Below are 6124 nucleotides of genomic sequence, written 5' to 3'. Positions count from 1 at the left end.
TGCTGTGTGAATAGCAGTTGATTGTATTGGTAGGACCACTTTTTCCCTACATCTAAAATAATAATGACAGGATAGTTCAACTTACTCCTACGATCGAAAATTATTATTTTTTACTTTTACGTCAACCTACAACAGTGTAATCATCAAGTTGGACGTTACATTATTTAATAAGTAATTAACGATAATTTATTATATTAAAATTAATTTGTCTATTGTATTACAATATTGATGGAATTTTCTATTTTCTATTTATCTATCAACCCCACCCTTAAAGATGTAGATATGCGGCGATGATACGACCCCCCCCATCCTCAGTAAACATAGCGCTGTATAAAGCCGACGCTGACGACCGTCCTTCGCCAAGACTCCCCTCCGCTACTACTGTATCATCACATCGCCTCAATGCCTTCCCTCAGTGTACTCTTAACGCTCCTACTTGTAGCAGGTAACAATAAAGCATGATTTTTAAAAATTTAAAAGTTCCAAATAGGAAATTTTAAAAGATTCATTTCGATCTAATGTTACGTCCTGAAATAGACGTTTTAATGGTGAGTGACACTTGTAATTATCAACTGAAATGTTGCATTTATCATTTTTTTCTACTGCAGTTAATATTGTTAATTTCATCAATAATAAATAATAAAGATCGAAACACTTTTTTTTTTCTTATACGAATTTTCATCTCTACAAAAAAATTCACACATTGAATAATCAAAACTAGGGGGTTAGAAAAAAAATATATGTAGTATCAAAGTATAAAATAATTAGTTTCCGAATCAAAAGTATCATTGGCCTGCATAATTAAATTGAAATAGCGATGTTCAATAAGTAAAAGGTTACTTTTTTTTTCAATCCTTTTTACTTGTACAAAATTATTTGACAGTTCCCTGGTTATATTAAATCTCATCTAGTTGTTACCATTTAGAGATATGCAGTGCTTTAATGGTGTGATACTGCAATGCAAGAGAACACTTACATACTTACACAAAAACTTTTTTTTCTTCACCCATTTCCGACAACCCGTTATTACAGAAATAGAAGGCAACAAGGAAAAACTAAAAAGGCACTCCCCCAAACGTACCAAATATTCCCAATTGACAAAAATTCAAACCTTAATTATATAAAACTGTTTTATTTTTTTAACCTAGTATATCGATTTTTCATTTCTTCATTAGTTCTAATTTATGTTTATGTAGTTTATTAGATTTTTTAAATTACTTTTACAGCATTGGGTAACTATAATGCTCGTCATACAACTGGTCTGAATGTGGAAAAATCTAAATTTTTTGTCCTGTCACTCTTGGCTAGTCCAAGTGAAAAAAGGACAACTAGATTTGTTCAAATAATAATAATTTGTCATTATTATAACTAATTATTTATCATTTTTTATATTTGTAACTAACTCATTATAATTCAAATAAACACCAACAAAATTAAAGTTTTAATTATTTATTTTTTTGAGAAAAAAAAAGTTAAAATAAAAAAAAAAAAAATGAACTATTCAACCTCTTCAGTAACATTAAATGACACTGCTTTAGAATTTGAAGGTTCTTGATCATCATTTAATTAGTACTGTTCGAATTTTTACCGATTTACTTTTTACCCAGGAAAAACCTGTAAGCTTGATATCAGTGACTGTGAATTAACTAAATGCATTTTGAAGATTCTTTTCTTTGTAGGAGTTTTGTTCATTCTTTTAGGATTAAATTCACATAATCTTAAATCTTAGTTTTTAGCTTCAAGAGCTTATTCATTCAATAGGAAGTATAGTAAAATAATAATGATTAAGATCACTTTTACCTCCTTTATTATCCTCTCTTAATAAAAAAATAACGAAGATTTGGCAATCTAATTATTTTTCTCAAATTTAATTTATTTGTCGAAACCAAAACTTTTAAAAATTAAAGTTTGTTAATTTGTCATTCAATTCTTATAATTTAAAAGACATTTATAATTTCTTGTTGTAAAAACGTGTTTAGCATAAGTATTATTGTACATTTAAAATACAATCTTATTTTTTTTTAATCATTATTGCAATATAATTAATTTGAATTATTTATTTTTTCCTGGAATAAATTAACCTTTTATTAATTTATTTTAACACCGAGACAACGCTTTATGCAGTTTGTCCACTAGACAGTTTTTTTTCTTTAATTTTATGATAGACATTTGTTGTTAACCCAAATTAAAAGGACCTTTCATGTTCGAATGTTTCTTGTTTTTTCATTAATCATTAGTTACTTTTTTGTTTGTTGACATTTGTCATATGTCATTGTTGACGTGTGTCCATCATGTAATGATCTGTGTAATGGGCAAACTGCCCGAAACGTTGAAAAATAATACTGCAAAAAAAAAATACAAATTACTAACAAATCCTTTTGAAATATAGCTAATATAAGCCCTTAAGAAATATTGAATTATCTGTAAATTCTGACTGACTTATGACTAAGATTTCAATAATTTTGAAATCACTCGTCACCAATCTTTATCAGCATGTCAGATTTTTCGGACGATTGTTTATTAATTTAATTATAGAAACTGATTAATAATTCACTGTATTTTTGGTGTACTATTATTTAAATTTTTATTTAGATGTGTTAAGGTCGGCGGATTGACACTGATACTATTTAGAACAATCAGTTCGAATCATATATAAATATTATATATTTTTAAAACATATTTTTAGACGGAAAGTCATGTTTTAACTGTTAAAATCTTAAATTAATTATTTAATAGCTATATTCGTTAGTTGTAAGTTTGGATTTGGTAAATTGTGGTATACATTTCTCGTTTGTGTTCACGGCGTCGGGCTGTAGAGGAAATGCCTTTCTTCAGATTTAAGAATTATTGAAAGATAAACAAGTTTAACAAATAAGCTTATAAGATACATAATTATGTTTTTTTCTAAAAGGAAACACAATTACCCTGAAATATACAGGCAACTGTCCTGACGCTAACTCCATTATCAATAAACAGCATTGTTCCAATTTAATTTCAGGATGCATTCCAAATTTAGCCACTTTCACTATTTAGGTTGGCAACATAGATTACTTTCTCTTAATTTCAAATTATAAACCAGGAAATGCATTGCAAATCTTGAATATACCCCCTCAGATTCGCAAAACCTAGGGACATCTACATGGATCTAACTGTTCTAAAGTAAAGTGAAAAAATATTAGTATCACGAATTTCCATATTATTACAGAAAATATTTTAAGTATGGCGTTGGGGATAAAAAAAAAACTTGAAGTAGGGCACAAGATTAGAATTCCTAAGTCTGTGGGTACGTTCATAATGCACATCCTAACCTCAGGCCAATTGCCAAATAAATTTTAACAAAGTTCAAAATAATGTTTTATGTTATTTTAATAGTATACAAAAATATACATACTGGAAGTATATTTTTGATTTATTGAAATTTACAACAGTATTAAAACTTAAAAAACGAAAAGGAACGAAATGTGAAATAGGTTGTATAATAACATGTCACAGATATATATATAGATATACAGATATAGTGTATAGAAACCATTATAAAAAAAAAAACAAAAAAAAAACGAGAAATTATCGCTACAATAGTAGTTATTAATTAGAAAGTTCGAACAAGCCCTTCTACCTTACATACGTGGGGAAGATATATTAGAAATTGGAGAAGAAGCGAGGTTCGATTAGATTAGATTAGATATTATGGTTGACTTTATCAGTGACTAAGTAAAGCAAGTATTCAGGTTTGTACTAAGGATTTCGAATTTAGCGATTGGATATGAGATGAATTGGATGGTTCAGTAGAGCAACAAATCTCAGCTCCATGAGTCCAAAAAGTCCTTATTGTAGTCATGGGCCTTTTGTAATTAATTGGAATCTTGGTCCGTTTTTGGTCGAACCAGTCGAGGAGGTTCTTCCTCGAAAAATCTGGGATATAATGAATATATCCAGAATATCGGGACGATTTTTGAGGATACAGGCGAACAAGCAGGATTCTTGGGCGAGGGGATAGAATAACTGTTGAAATTGAGCGACTAGACAGGTGTTTAACATAGTAATCTCTTCGAAATAATAATAAACTGTATAATAAAGTGTCATACCGATTTATAGGGCACAGGTTTCGCCTAAGCGTATAACGTCTGACGTAACAACCAACAGTTATTAGACTACCTATGCCTTTGTTGTATACTTTGTGTATAATGGGCCTGCTCGGTCTGAAAAAGAGTGGAAATCTTAGAGCCTCCAATCGTACAGGATGGAACTATGAGGATTACATTAGTAATTGGTCCTGGACAATTAAACCATTATTGCCTGTAGAAGTCTCAGGGTATCTGTTACTACTCCGAAAACAGATTAAGTAATTACCATCATTAATCAATTTTGTCAAGTAGAGCAGGAAAAAATCTGTTTAATTAAACAAAATCGACTAACAAGAAAAGTTTTAAAAGGGTACCCACCTTAGAAACAAATATAAATTTGTTCTAGTATCTTAAAACCAGTCCGCTAGGCCTCTTCGAGATTGGAAAGGGCTGGTATAAAACGATATTTATAAAAAAAAAAATATCGTATAGAAAATGGGGTCAACATTTTAAGAATATGAATAAGATTATTCCATTACTTCAGGTACATTAGCTAGAAAGAAATTCTATAGTTCTTGAATTCAACCGAATACAGACCAACGGATAGGCACCGAACTCCGACAATCCACTCTTTGATATCTAAAACGAGTGGACATATTTGCTTTTTATTTGTTAAGTGAATACAATATTTCCTAACTTTGGCAGTGAGGAAGCAAATGATACACTTAATGTATGATTAATGGTAATTATTTATTTATTGATAAATGAATGAGTGGACACATTTCATATTTCATTTACAGTCAAATAATTTTAAAATAATATTCTTACTTCACAGGATGCAATGATTAAAAAAAAAGATATTTTTGATAAATAATGCTAAGACATTTATTTATTGTGAAGTTCATTCTTATTTTTTCCACCTACAGCTATGATCGATTTTTTTTTTTTTATAAATTCTAATGAAGTACATAAATTATATCATTATTGATGAACTTCAGATTTTTCTTCAATAGTTTACAGTTACATTTTAAGTTATTTTCACTGGATGATGCTTTATGATAGTTCAAGAATAACAACTAAAAGAGAGACACCAAAGATCTTAAATTGATCGAAACAGTTTTAGAACAACCTTAGGTTACACGTTCACTAGGGAGACAAATCACCCTACTAAGGCACTGTTCCAATGTTGAGGCGCCCAATAGAGGCAATTTAACAGGCGTCATGCTAAAAAAAGATTTTTATAAATAATAGTTATGATAACAAACATTGTTTTTAAATATTATTTTATTATAAACAATCAGTGCCGGGAATAGGAACATATACTGTAACCTCCGATATGTATAGAGATTAAGATGGATTTTATTGAAAGTGAATGAAGCTCAATCCACTACGATGGATTTCAGTTCCAAATTTAGAAGTAATTTTGAGAACATCCTTTTCAACAGTCCCTGATGGAGTATTACATTTAAAATCACAAAGGTTTTTTAATGTCTTTAATACTTTTTGCTCGGAATCCACAGCGAAGCTGATGTTTGCCTAGTTTTCTGCAGGTGACCAACCTATTCTAACCATGGTAGGGGGTCAGGTTTTTCATTTTATGGGACCGCCACTTTATGAAAAAGTCAAGGACCCCAGGACGGATTCGAACCGGTGCTTCCCGCAGGGCTTAGAACGATAGACCTAGGCCTAACCATCTGAGCTACGGTCGGCCCTTTTTTTGAACTTTGAAGCGTGAAGAACAAACAAAATAATTTTTCAATGAAAGTTCATCATACTTCAAAAGCTAAGTATTGATACTAGTAAAAGAACATCAGTTTAATAAAGGTGGGTAGAGGTAATCAGGAAAAGCATTAGATTAATTTGGATTATGTCGGTCGGTTGGGTTTCACAGAAGTCAAGTGCTAGGATAAAAATCAACTCGTTATAAAAAATTATTAAAAAAAAAATATGTATCAAATTCTATACGACCAATTCCAATCTAAGATGGAAACAGGATACAATAAGGAAATAATATAAATGAGTGGCTGTGTTATCAATGAACAAATAACTTTCATAAATTC

At 30.1% G+C, this 6124-nt stretch overlaps 1 protein-coding gene across 1 annotated transcript in view; it reads left to right on the top strand.

Moving 5' to 3' along the window:
- The first annotated feature begins 319 nt into the window (after window positions 1-319).
- The window catches only part of LOC106684408 (carbonic anhydrase 1), a 46446-nt gene continuing 40641 nt past the window's right edge, over window positions 320-6124 (top strand). Inside the window, exon 1 of the mRNA XM_067051086.1 lies at window positions 320-445. The gene's annotated coding sequence lies outside the window, so the exon portion shown is untranslated. The remainder of the gene's footprint in view (window positions 446-6124) is intronic.

Source organism: Halyomorpha halys, unplaced genomic scaffold, assembly GCF_000696795.3.
Source record: "Halyomorpha halys isolate HHAL.00 unplaced genomic scaffold, Hhal_1.1 Scaffold577.1, whole genome shotgun sequence".
Lineage (NCBI taxonomy): Eukaryota > Metazoa > Arthropoda > Insecta > Hemiptera > Pentatomidae > Halyomorpha > Halyomorpha halys.
This window is presented reverse-complemented; position numbering and strand designations above follow the sequence as displayed.